Genomic DNA, 13,486 nt, shown 5'->3' with positions numbered 1-13,486 from the left:
CCCCTGAACCCCGCAGGTGGGAGAGGAGGTGCTTTGCTCTGCCCCCACAATTGCCGGGAGTAAAAGAAAGAAGCCACAAAAGAGGGGCCACCACCACCGATGTCCGTCAGCTCGGATGGAATCAGACGCGCAAGCTTCAAGAGCTAAGAGAGGGCCCCGAGGTGATGGGGGGACCTCTGCCAACCATCATTCCTCTCCAGCACCCATTTGATCCCCCATCGCCCTGCCTCCTGCCTCCCTGTCATGCGTGACTGTCTCCATGTGTGTGTTTTGAGTCAAAGGAGGCGTCCCTACAGCGAGTCTCCCTGACCACATCTGTGCATCATCGTTGCTGTCAGATACTGACTGTACAAGTGGTTACCTAGCAACGGACACATGCGGCTGCGCGGGCGCTGCAGACACTGGGCCTGCAGCTCCAAGAGGATCGCTGGTGGACCCCTGCTCAGGGGCCTTGGACCAGCCGATGAACTTCTCTGGTCTCCATTTTCAAACTGGTAAAAGCAGGTGTAGCAGTAACCTACCCTCACGGGGATTAACTGAGACGCCATGGGATGCACCTTAGCCCCAGGGACGAAGAGAGGGTAGGACTCCAAAGAGTGAGTTTGTTTGCTGGGACCCAGGCGAGGGGTTACAATAATTCTTGGTCGTGAGGGGCCGTCCTGTGCACTGTAGGGTGTTGAGCAGCATCCCTGGCCTCCACCCACTCAACGCCAGTAGCATCCCACCTCCAAGTTGTGACAACCACAAATGTCCCCAGACATTGCCCCGTGTCCTTGGAGGCAGAATCACCCCGGGTGAGAGCACCCGGGTTAGGGGATTCGACTGACCCCCAAGAGACTCTGCGCCCCATAATCATCTGACCTAATGACGTCCTAGAATGCTGCCCACATTTAAACCCACACACTGAGTGGGGAGGAGAGAGGAGGGGGGGCATTTCAGAGCACAAAAAAGGATGGAATATTCCCAAACTCATTCTACGAAGCCAGCATAACCCTCATACCAAAACCAGGTAACGACACCACAAAAATAGAAAATTACAGACCAATATCCCTCATGAACATTGATGCAAAAATCCTCAACACAGTTCTAGCCAATAGAATTCAGCAACATATCAAAAAAATAATTCACCATGATCAAGTGGAATTTATACCAGGTATGCAGGGATAGTTCAACATTGGAAAAACAATCAATGTAATCCATCACATAAATAAAACAAAAAACAAGAACCACATGATCTTATCAATCAATGCAGAAATGGCATTTGACAAAGTCCAACACCCATTCATGATAAAAACTCTCAACAAAATAGGAATAGAAGGGAAATTCCTCAACATAATTAAGGGCATTTATACAAAGCCAACAGCCAACATCATCCTAAATGGAGAGACTTTGAAAGCATTCCCCTTGCGAACGGGAACCAGACAAGGATGCCCTTTATCACCACTCTTATTCAACATCGTGCTGGAGGTCGTAGCCAGAGCAATTAGGCTAGAAAAAGAAATAAAGGGCATCCAAATTGGTAAGGAAGAAGTCAAAGTATCTCTATTTGCAGATGATATGATCTTGTACACAGAAAACCCCAAAGAATCCACAAGAAAACTACTGGAACTAATAGAAGATTTCAGCAAAGTTTCAGGATACAAGATAAACATACAAAAATCAGTTGGATTCCTTTACACCAACAAAGAGAACCTCGAAGAGGAAATCACCAAATCAATACCATTTGCAATAGCCCCCAAGAAGATAAAATGCTTAGGAATAAATCTAACCAGAGACGTAGAAGATCTGCACAATGAAAACTGCAAGACAATACTGCAAGAAACCAAAAGAGACCCGCATAAGTGGAAAAACATACCTTGCTCATGGATAGGTAGACTCAACATTATGAAAATGTCAATTCTACTCAAAGCGATCTACAGATACAGGGCAATCCCGATCCAACGGCATTTTTTAATGAGATGGAGAAACAAATCATCAACTTCATATGGAAACGGAAGAGGCCCCGGATAAGTAAAGCATTACTCAAGAAGAACAAAGTGGGAGGCCTCACACCACCTGATTTTAGAACCTATTATACCACCACGGTAGTCAAAACAACCTGGTACTGGAACTATTTCTATTTTTCCTACCAGAAACGCACACACCTCCTACAGCCCCTGGAGGAACAGTAGTTTGCGGCACACGCCCGTTTTTTTGTTTCAGTCACGAAGGCCCTGTCTTGGGGCAGCACGCACTGCCAGCGGTGCAGCCGCTTCCCGATGAACCTGAGAGACAGAGAAGGTTGGAAGGCACCTGTCTATCCCACCGGGCAGAAGAGGGGCAGTGTCCAGTCCCAGCCGCCCCTGCCGCCTGGGGAGGCACCCACGGCCTGGCCAGCAGATGAGGGGGCTGCAGGGTGCAGGGAGGGGGCTTTGGGGACTGGGGGCTGTGGCAGAGGCCCTCCCCCCAGCCGATCGCAGCAATGCACCCCGTAATTACACATGTGCTGCGTATGTTGTCTGCGGGGAAGCCTGTGGCAGCGGCCGCGACCTTGCCTGAACAGAACACTTTACGGTTTTGACAGTCTATCTAAGCTGGAGAACAGCATGTCCAGAGAGAGAACTGATAATAATGGGAATTTCAACACACCCTGGGAAGGGCTGGGAGCTGGTCACCAAACAGAGTTGTGCCCAGATTTGTGAGCTGGGGTGGCAGCTGCTCTACGCCCAAGGGCAGCTCTCCAGATAAAAAGCTCCGCTGTGGCTCTCAGCAGCAAGTTCCCGAGAGGAACAAGCAGTGGCGGGAAAACACCGCTATTTGGAGGTCACAGAGTTCTTCTGTACTTGATGTCCTTCGCTAGGAGGCTGGGAAATGCTTAACCAAGAGTAAGGTCCCCCTTCGGCACTGCGGACGTGGGGGCCAGATCATCTCTGGAGTGGGCCGTCCTGTGCACTGCAGGGTGTTGAGCAGCATCCCTGGCCTCTACCCACTCTCAATGCCAGTAGCACCCACCTTCCCGTTGTGACACCCACAAATGTCCCCAGACATTGCCCAGTGTCCCCTGGGGGCAGAATCACCCCAGGTGAGAACCTCTCGGTTAGGGAATTCCACTGAGACTCTGCATCCCATAATCATCTGACCTACTGGTGTCCTGGGACGCTGCCCACATTTAAATGCACACACTGAGTTGGGAGGAGAGAGGAGGGAAATCACAGGAGCTGGAGGGTCTCCTGGCTTACACGGTCTACTAGATGGGGCAAAACGGTTACTGTGCTCAGCTGCTAGCCAAGAGGTTGGAGGTTCAAGTACACCCAGAGGCACCTTGGAAGAAAGGCCTGGTGATCTACTCTAAAAACTCAGTCATTGAAAACTCTATGGAGTACAGCTCTCCTCTGACACACCCGGGGTCACCGTGAGTTAGAACTGACTTGACGGCAGCTGTTTATTTTTTTCATGCAAAATATTATCATTTCACCCCCTTGGCCCCAGCCCCATTTCAAGCACTCAAACAGCCCCACGCGGCTAACCAAAACCAAACCAAACCAGCTGCCGTCAAGTCGACTCCAACTCACGGTGACCCCGTGTGTGCCAGAGCACAGCTGTGCTCTGTGGGCTTTTCAGTGGCTGATTTTTTGGAAGCAGATCACCAGGCCTTTCTGCCAAGGCACCTCTGGGTGGACTCGATCCTCCAACCTTTTGGCTAGCAGCCGTGTGCGTAACTGTTTGTCCCACGCTGGGACTGGCGAGTGGCTCCCCTATGGGGCACCGCAGCTCTGGACACGGCTCTCAGCTGGCATGACTGATGTCATGTCCCAGAAGATCAGGTGAGGACGCTGCAGGCGCCTGGCCCCCAGGCAGGTTGTACTGCAGGAGCCCATAGAGGCCATCTGAGCATGGGGGCCACCTAGGGGGAGGCCCAGGAGGAATCTGGTGGCTCACTGCTTAAGTGCTCAGCTGTGAACCAAAAGGTCGGCGGTTCAAACCCACCAGTGGCTCTGTGAGAGAAAGATACGGCAGTCTGCTTCCATAAAGATCATTGCCTAGGAACCCCTGTGGGGCAGCTCCGCTATGTCACGTGGGGTCTCTGTGAGTCGGAATCAACGGCCCCCAGCAACAGCAACAACCAGGGGGATCCGGGTGGGGCTAGCCTGGGGGAACCTGGGGGCCTGCAGGGAGGAGGGGCTGGGCGTGGGCAGAGCGGTGGGGGGGACAGATGGCTCCAGGTGGAGGAGGGAAAATCTAGAAGACCTTGATCTTTGGGGTGCAGGAGCACACAGCCAGGAAGGCCAGAGCCCAAGGCTAGGACACAGTTCCTGCTTTTATGGGACGCCAGCACCCATGCCCGCCCTACACCCTCATCGCTCACTGTGGCCTTGGGGAGCAGGGGACCCTGCGTCTCCGTCTTAACAAGGAAGACCAGAGACCCTGCCTGTCACCTTGCTGGGAAGTGGTACCCTGGCCCAAAGCCAGCTCCTGTCCCAGCTCCTGCTGTCATCTCTATACCCTGAGACTTGGGGGCAGGGCCCTCGGAAGGGGGTGACCAGCAGGGCCTCACGGGGGTGCCACATTCCCACCCCGCCGTGGGCCCCAGCAGGAGGACCCTCTGCAACCTGCGAGACGCTACTCCGCCAGCCTTTGTTTCCCACCAGTGCCCTCATCTGAGCCCAGGGTATCCCAGCCCTGGCGCTGATCCGGTCAGCGGACCCTGTGACATGTCCATACCCCAGTCTGGGGTGGGCTCTGGTATGTGGGCTTCCAGACTTCCTCGAGAGCAGAGCCCGTGCCTTCTGCCTCCCTCCCAGACCCAGCACAAGGGGCTCACGGGGGACACTGGCCCCAGGAAGCAGAGGGTCCGGGTCTGCACAGTTGGGGCCCCAGGGATGGGGTAACCAATTAGCCCCATTTGCCTGGGGTGTGGGCCTCTGTAAGGCGCAGATGGGAGCCCCTGGGGGGCGCAAACGGTGAACGCGCTCAGCCACTCACCAAAAGTCTGGAAGTTCAAGTCTACCCAGAGGTGCCTCGGAGGAAGGGTCTGGCAATCTTCTGAAAAGTCAGCCATTGAAAACCCTGGGAATGTCTTGGACAAACTGGGATGGGTTGGTCACAGGGCTCCCAGGAGGCGTTGGACAGACTGAAGACCTGCCTCATCTCAGGACCCCCCCACACCTCTACCTTCTGCCAGCCAAAAGTGGAGATGCCACGGACCTCCTCTGCCCCCTGGTGGCCGCTTCCAGTAACAGCAGCACCAGGCAAACTTCATCCACATCTGAGGCCCAGGAGCAAACCCCTGTGTTGTCAGATGCTATCCAGTCGATTCCAACTCGTGGCGACCCCATGTGAGGGAGGAGAACGACCCCATAGGGTTTCCTAGGCTGTAATCTTTATGGGAGCAGATCGCCAGGTCTTTCTCCCACAGAGTCACTGGGTAGGTTCGAACTGCCAACCTTCTGGTTAGCAACCAAGCACTTAACCACTGCGCCACCAGAGCTCCTTGCAAATCCCCTAACTGGCTGCAGAGAATTGGAGCATGGATTTGATCGCCAGGACAGGCAGCATGGCCCCGCTCGGTGATACACAGGCTTTCCCAGACAGCTTTCCACTCGGTTAGGGGTGACTTGCAGCCTTGCACCTCCAAGCCTTAATTCAGTCCTCTGTAAGGCATACGGTGGGCACGCTCAGCTGCTAACCGAAAGGCTGGAGGCTCGAGTGCACCCAGAGGCACTTTGGAAGAAAGGCCTCGCCATCTACTTCCAAAAAATCAGCCACTGAAAACCCTGCGGAGGTCAGCTCTGTTTTGACACGGACGGGGCCGCCAGGAGTTGGGACCAACTCGGCAGCCACTGGACTTACTGGTTTAAGGCGCAGATGAGCTCAAAGGCTACCCCGCGGTGCTGCTGGGACACCTGCAGACACCCCGCGCGGGGCCTGGCGCACGGTGGCGCTCAGTGAATTGCTGACTAGAAAATAACCAGGAAGAACCTAGCGCTCCCTCCCCTGCTGGCAGCTCCTCCGAAACAGAACTTCTGAGAGCAGCCACTGGGCCGGCTCCCCTGAGAATTCTCTCTTTTCTTTAACAGGAGCCCTGGGGGCGCAGTGGGTAAGAGCTGGGCTGCTAACCGACAGGCTGGCAGTTCAAATCCACCAGCCGCTCCTTGGAAACCTTATGGGCAGCTCTACTCTGTCCTAGGGGGTCGCTAGGAGTCAGGATTGACTCCACGGCAACAGGTTCCCCCCTCAGCACAGCTGACACGGGGCTGGGCTCCTTCTCGGGGTAGTGCCATCCCGTGCACTGCAGGGCGTTGAGCGGCACCCCTGGCGTCCACCCACTCGATGCCAGTAGCATCACACAGTCATGACAACCACACATGTCCCCAGACATCACCAAATGTTCCCGGGGGGGGTGCTGCTCCCTTGTTGAGTCTGGCTAGGATAGTTAAACTTCAAATGGCTCCAAGACTTAAATGTGAAAGGTGCAGCTCAAACAAAATATAGGTAAATTTTTAAATATATAATCTTGGATTTGGAGGACTAGGACACAAGATGTGGAGGAGACTGATAATGTACAAAACAGTTAAAATTCTCTCTGGCAAAACCCCCCACAAGCAAAGTCAACAGCCACACTTGGAAAAATTTGCAGCACACATGACAAAGTCCAAACGAACACATATAAAGAGTTCGGAGAAATCAACAAGTGGGAAAACCCGCAACAGAAAGGTCAGCCAAGAACACGTCCAGGCCAGTCACCTGAGAAACCCCCGAGAGGAGCCACTGAATTCACCAGCAACCAAGGAGGCCCAGACAAAACAACAGGGACGGGATCTTGCTTGGCAGGTGGGCGGGGATCTGCCAACGGGAGTCGGGGTGGGGGACGGGCATTGTGGGCGGGAATGTGAAACGGTGTGTTTCGGGAGGTCACTGTGGCCAGATGTTGAAGATGTAAATGACACACACGTAACACAATACGCGTCATACAACACGCTCATAACACATACGCACACCTAACACGTATGCATGTAACACATTACACGTGTAACCTACATGACACGCATAACACAATACACACGTCATACAACACATAACACATACGCACACTGAACACACACCAGGATGTAACACGACACACGTGTCACATACACGACACACGTATCACAACACATGTAACATAACACGCATGTACACCTAACAGCGCAGGTGACACAATACACGTGTCCCATGACACGTAACACAATACACGTGCAACATAACATACATAACACATACACACATGTAACAATGTAACACACATAACCTATGTAGCACATGCACACACAACACACATGTATTGAACATACACACTCACACAACATGCTATACACAGAGACACACATGCAGACACACACACATAACACAGGCACAGAACACAAAGCACGTGTAACACTCACACACATACACAAAGACACAGACATACACACTCTCATACACACCCCGCCACCACCTCACGCCACTCCCGAGTCCCCCAAACTCCCCTTCCTGCAGGCAACCTTCTCAAACACCTCGAATGAGTCTCTCTTGGAACAAGGCTGAGAACACCCAAGCTGGGCAGAGACCAGGGCTCCGATCTCAGCTTTGCGCCACCTCACTCTCCGTCTTAGGGAAGGTATCTCCCGAGATCCTTCCCCAACTCGCCTGCCTGTGCTCTCCTCCCCGGGGGCTCCTCCTTAAGGTTGAAGACCCGGAAGAAAGGCCGGAGCATCCGCGTGGACGCCATCCTCCCAGGCCCCCGGCTCTTGGAAGGATGCCCCCAAAAAGCCACCACGCAGCCTCAAAAACCGCCTCTTCCCCCATTGGACCCTGAGGGCAGGGACCAGGTGCTTTTAATTCTCTACGCCCAGGCCCAGCACACAGAGAGCTCCATGGGCCAGTGGTATCTCAGTCTCCCAGGACCACCATTACAAAGTACCATGAAGTGCTGCCTTTAAAGCACAGAAATGTACTGTCTCACAGTACGGGAGGCCAGAAGCCTGAAACCAGGGTATCAGTCATGTTGATTCCTTCTGAGGGCTCCGAGGGAGAATCTGTTCCATGCCTCTCTCCCAGCTTCTGGTGGCTCCCAGTGACCCTTGGTTCTTCAGCTTGCAGACACGTCACTACAACCTCTGCCTGGGTCCTCACAGCACCATCCTCCCTCTGTCTCTGTGTCTCTTACAAAGGCACCACTCATATTGGATGCGCCCGACCCAAGCCATGGTGTTTTCAATCACCTCACACGCATGTGAAAGCTGGACAGTGAATAAAGACCACCGAAGAAGAATTAATGCCTTTGAATTGTGGTGTTGGCGAAGAATATTGACTATACCATGGACTGCCCGAAGAACGAACAAGTCTGTCCTGGAAGAAATAACAGCCAGAATGCCCCTTAGAAGTGAGAATGGCGAGACTGTATCTCACGTACTTTGGACGTGTTATCAGAAGGGACCATGGAGAAGGACATCAAGCTTGGTAAAGCAGAGGGTCAGGGAAAAAGAGGAAGACGCTCAATGAGATGGATTGACACAGGGGCTGCAACAATGGGCTCAAGCATAACGATTGTGAGGATGGCGCAGGACCAGGCAGTGTTTCGTTCAGTTGTACATGGAGTTGCTATGAGTCAGAACCAACTCGACGGCACCTATCAACAACAACAACAGTGGCTCCACGGACGAAAGTCCTGGCAATCTGCTTGCATAAAGCCAGGAGAACCCTGTGGAGCACAGTTCTACCTGCAAACATGGGGTCTGCAGGAGCTGGAACCGACTCAACAGCAACGGGTGGGGTACGTTTGGTTTTCTACTCTGGTCCGGCCTCCTGCTAACTAAACACATCTTCACGGATGTTTTCGAGTCATTCCCACGACCCCGTTATCCACCGTGGCTTTTCACACCGAGGCTTCTTCCCTCCCCTTGAAGAAACGTCAGCCAAGGCTGAGGCTAAAGCAATTTCTATTGGGTTGACAGAAAATGTGTGTGTTTTGACTTTGCTGAAGTACGCTGCACAGGTCCAAGAAATCTACCCGTCTGGAGGGCACGTGGTTTTTAGTTAGTTCACCAAGGTATGCAGCCATCACCTCTGTCTAGTTCCAGAACATTCCATCACCCCAAAAAGAAACCCCTGCGCCCATCTTCAGTCACTCCCCATCCCCCTCCCCTGCCCCTTGTAACCACTGATCCACTTTCTATCCCTACAGCTTTGCCTTTTCTAGAAATTGCCTGTGAAGGGAATCAGACACTAAGTCGTCTTTGGCGTCTGGCGTCTTTTTTAAACTAGCCCACCTTTCCGCGTTTTAAAAGGCACTCACAGCCCTTCGTGGAATAAGACCGGGATGAAGCAGACAGGTCAGAGTTAAGAGGTCGAGTTCTGAGCCCCGCCTTGCTCCTAACTTGCTGACAAGAATTGTCCTGGGGCCACTGGCGTGCTTCCCAACCTCCCTTCCTGCCAGGGTGGATGATGGGCTCAAATATTTATCATGTCCAGGGACGTCGGTCGCTCTGCCCTTGCCAACAGCTACCGACGGGTCAGCCTCCACACCAACAGGACTCCGTGATGAAGTTATGGGGCAATGGTGGCTTGGTGGTAGAATTCTCGCCTTCCATGCGGGAGACCTGGGTTCGATTCCTGGCCAATACACCTCATGCACAGCCATCACCCCACTGTCAGTGGAGGCTTGTGTGTTTGCTGTGATGCTGAACAGGTTTCAGCGGAGCTTCCAGACTAAGATGGACTAGAAAGAAAGGCCTGCTGATCGACTTCCGAAAATCAGCCCGTGAAAACCTTATGGGTCACAAGGGTCCAATCCACAAGCAATCATAGGGATGGTGCAGGACCAGGCAGCGATTCGTTCCCTTGTGCATGGGGTTGTCATGAGCTGGGGCGACTGGACAGCAGGTGACAGCAACCAGAGACCCTGCATGGTGAGCACTGTTATTATCCCTTCTTATAGCTAAGGAGCCCAAAGCACAGGGAATTAAGCGCCCACGGCAGGACAGGCGGGAAGACGCTGGGTCCCAAGCTGTCTGACCTCACCCTGCCAACTTCTCCCCCAATGGTTCTCACTCCTGGGATGTTCAACGGCCCCTTTATAACAAACATTTCATCCCAATCCCCCCAGAGCTCATATAACCTACCTACACACCATTACCACCCCCCGTCCGTCAGTCTGTCGTACCGTGGGGGCTGCATGTTGCTGGGATGCTGGAAGCTACGCTACCAGTATTTCAAATACCAGCAGGGTCACCCATGGTGGACAGGTTTCAGCGGAGCTTCCAGACTAAGACAGACTAGGAAGAAAGGTCTGGGGATCTACTTCTGAAAATTAGCCAATGAAAACCCTATGGATCCCAACAGAACATCGTCTGATGCAGTGCTGGAAGATGAGCCCCCTAGGGTGGGAGGCGCTCAGAATACACCATGGCCGCAGCCATGGCCTCGGGCAGACCAAGGATCACGAAGACGGCGCGGGACCATTCTGTTGTCCGTGGGGTCTCTGTGAGTCGGCGGTGACTCAATGGCAGCTAACAGCGTGATGGAGATAAGACCCGGAAAAGCAGGCAGTGCAGCCTGGGACGTCCTGTCCTACCCCGTCCTGGGGTCACCAGGACCACCTCCCTCCTCTTCCCGGCGATCCAGGGCCCAGAACAGAAAATGCCGCCGGGCACCATCAGCCGGTCCCCGTGGCCTGACGCGCACACGCTCTTGGTGGATAAGATAACGCCCAGGAGACAGAGCGACCGAGGCTGGAAGATTCCAGCGTGCGCAGTGTAGACACCCGTCAACAGCAAACCAAGTCCTCACTCTCATCGTGGGTTCAAGAAAGCCAACCAAGCACCCGCGTGAACGCTGAACGTAGAGAGAAGAAAAACGTCCCATCACCCACCTGTGCACGAGGCTCAGCTGTCTCAGCAGTGACGTTCGGAATCCAAACAAGCTTTCACGTCCTAGAAGAGAAACAAAGTGTTTGTTTAGCGCGGCTGGGTCGGAAACGGCATGCACGTTTACTGAAGTCAGCATCAGCTAGCAGTGGTTAAGGGCTACGGCTGCTCGCCAAAAGTCGGCAGGTCGAATCCACCAGCTGCTCCTTGGAAACCCTATGGGGCAGTTCTACTCTGTCCTATAGGGTTGCTATGAGTCAGAATCGACTCGATGGCAATGGGTTTTTTCTTTTTTTCCTTACCCACTGATTATCAGACAACAATAAAAATCATTTTGTTAAACATAGGGTTACCATATGAACTAGAAATCCTACTCCTAGGTATATACACAACAGAATTGAAAGTAGGAACACAAACAGATAATTTTATGCCAATTTTCTCGGCAGCACTTTTCACGAAAGCCAAAGGTGGAAACAAGCCCAAGAGCCCAGCAGCAGAAGAAGGGATAAACACAACGTGGTCCCTCCACACGATGGAGTATTCCTCAGCCATAACAAGAAACGGAGTTCTGATACATGTTACCACAGGGATGAACCTCAAACAATATTACGCCAAGGGAAATAAGTCAGTCACAAAAGGACAAATTGGGTGTGATCCCACTTATATGAAATGTCTAGAACAGACAAATGCATAGAGGCCAAAGTTGATTGTGGTTCCCAGGACGGGAAGGAAGGAGAGAAGCAGAGGCTTAGCTTAGGGGGCACTGCGCTTCTGTGAATGGTGGTGGAATGACCTGGAAACGGATAATGGTGAGGGTTACATGACCTGGTGAACGTCATCAGTGGCCCTGAATTGTACACATAAAAAATGCTGAGCTGGCAAATGTTTTGTTATATATGTTGTTACCACAATAAAACAATTTGTTATGGATTGAATTGGGTCGCCCCGAAATAGTGTTCTAAATCCCAGCCCCGATACTTGTGGATGTAATCCCATTCGGGAATGGGTTTTCTTTGTTGTGTTAACAGGCCCTATCAGTGTGCGGTGTGTTTAAGTCAATCTTTTTTGAGACATAAAAGAGCAGATTAAGTAAGGAAGAATGTCAAGGAAATGAGGGATGGAAGCTGAAAAGAGACAAGGACCTTTCCCCAGAGCTGAGAGAGAGAGAGGAAGAGAGAGACAGAGCCTTCCCCTAGGGCTGGTGCCCGAATTTGGACTTCTAGCTTCCTAAACGACAAGAAAATAAATCTCTGTTCCTTAAAGCCACCCCCTTCTGGTATTTCTGTTACAGCAATACTAAGAGACTAAAACATAATTCTTTTTTAAAAGTACGTCAAAGTTATCAAACCTACGAACAAAAAGTCCTTTTGTGAGTCATGTGTTTTAGTTACTCTGGCAAACGCTGGGGACAGTACAAACATCAAGATGCAGAACGGTTACATTTCAGGAGGGCGATTTGCCAGAAAGATCTGTTAGAGGTTTCTGACATGTCTCCAGTAAATTTCCATGCGTTTTTAACTAGCTCGAACGGAAGGAGAAGAAGTTTGCACAACCGTTCATTGTTTACATGATGTCCACCCGAATCCTTTGACCCTCATGGCCCCCCAGAGGCAGAGAAGGAGGCTGAGTCAGCCTCGGCCCCAGGTGCCCACGGGGGTCACCAACCCGTCACGGCATGCCTGGGACTCTCCTAGTTTTAATGCTGAAAGCCCCCCATCCCAGAAGCCCCCGTGGTCCCAGGTGAACCGGGACTGTTGGTCACTGCAGAACAGACCATGATCCTTAGAAAGGCCTGTTGGCAACGCTGGCCCTGGCCGGGGTCTGGGAACCTGGACCTGGCGAGGGTTCCAACCATTCCCTAACGGATAAGGACAGTTCTCTGGGCCTGAACTGTTTTTGCAGGCAATACAGTTTATGCTGAACACATGCTTTCCTTCTGGGAGTCTGGGATTTTATTTTTACAAACTAAATTTAAAAAAAAAAAAAAATGAAAAAGTGCTGGCTCCCTTACCAATTTGTGATCTAAATGTGAGGATGGAATGCTGAAATCCCACCGGTGGCCAGCAGGTGGCGCCCTTGCCACACGAATGCGCAAAATGCCGCCTCCACTCTTCCAGCTGTTTTGACAGGGGGCCACTTAGGTCACTGGATCCAGTGAGCTGCTCTGGGCACAAAGGCGAGAGGGGAACCTAGACAGCCCTGCCAGGGTGCCACAGACAGCAGGGATGTCAGATGGAAGGGCTGGAGCAGCGTGCCCAGCGAGCTACCTGGAGGACAAGACTTCTGGCCTCAGTCTTATCTAGGAATATAATTGTTTGCTACTTTTTATTCTTAAACTAATTATAGATGCATAGAAGTTACAAAAATAATACAGAGAGGTCCTGGGCACCCATAACCCAGCAGCCCAATGGTGAACGTCTTATATGACGATGGTACATCATCAAAACCAGGAAATGGGCAGGCACCCCCCACACTCAACTAGTCTGCCAGCCCCTTCTTATGAATCCTTTCTCTAACAGCTTTATGGAGATACAACATTCATACCATACAATGTGCCCACTTAAAGTGCACGAGTTAATGGCGGTTAGTATGTTCACAGAGTCCCTGGGTGGTGCAATGCTTAA

The 13,486-nt window shown here is 52.2% G+C and overlaps 1 protein-coding gene across 1 annotated transcript in view; it reads right to left on the bottom strand.

The window, feature by feature from the left end:
• The window catches only part of GNG7 (G protein subunit gamma 7), a 115,631-nt gene extending 102,650 nt beyond the window's left edge, over window positions 1-12,981 (bottom strand). Inside the window, exons 1-2 of the mRNA XM_023733319.1 lie at window positions 12,874-12,981; window positions 10,868-10,928 (exon numbers count right to left, since the gene is read on the bottom strand). The gene's annotated coding sequence lies outside the window, so the exon portion shown is untranslated. The remainder of the gene's footprint in view (window positions 1-10,867; window positions 10,929-12,873) is intronic.
• Window positions 12,982-13,486: the final 505 nt, after the last annotated feature.

Source organism: Trichechus manatus, unplaced genomic scaffold (genome assembly GCF_000243295.1).
Source record: "Trichechus manatus latirostris isolate Lorelei unplaced genomic scaffold, TriManLat1.0 scaffold00057, whole genome shotgun sequence".
NCBI classification, from domain to species: domain Eukaryota; kingdom Metazoa; phylum Chordata; class Mammalia; order Sirenia; family Trichechidae; genus Trichechus; species Trichechus manatus.
This window is presented reverse-complemented; position numbering and strand designations above follow the sequence as displayed.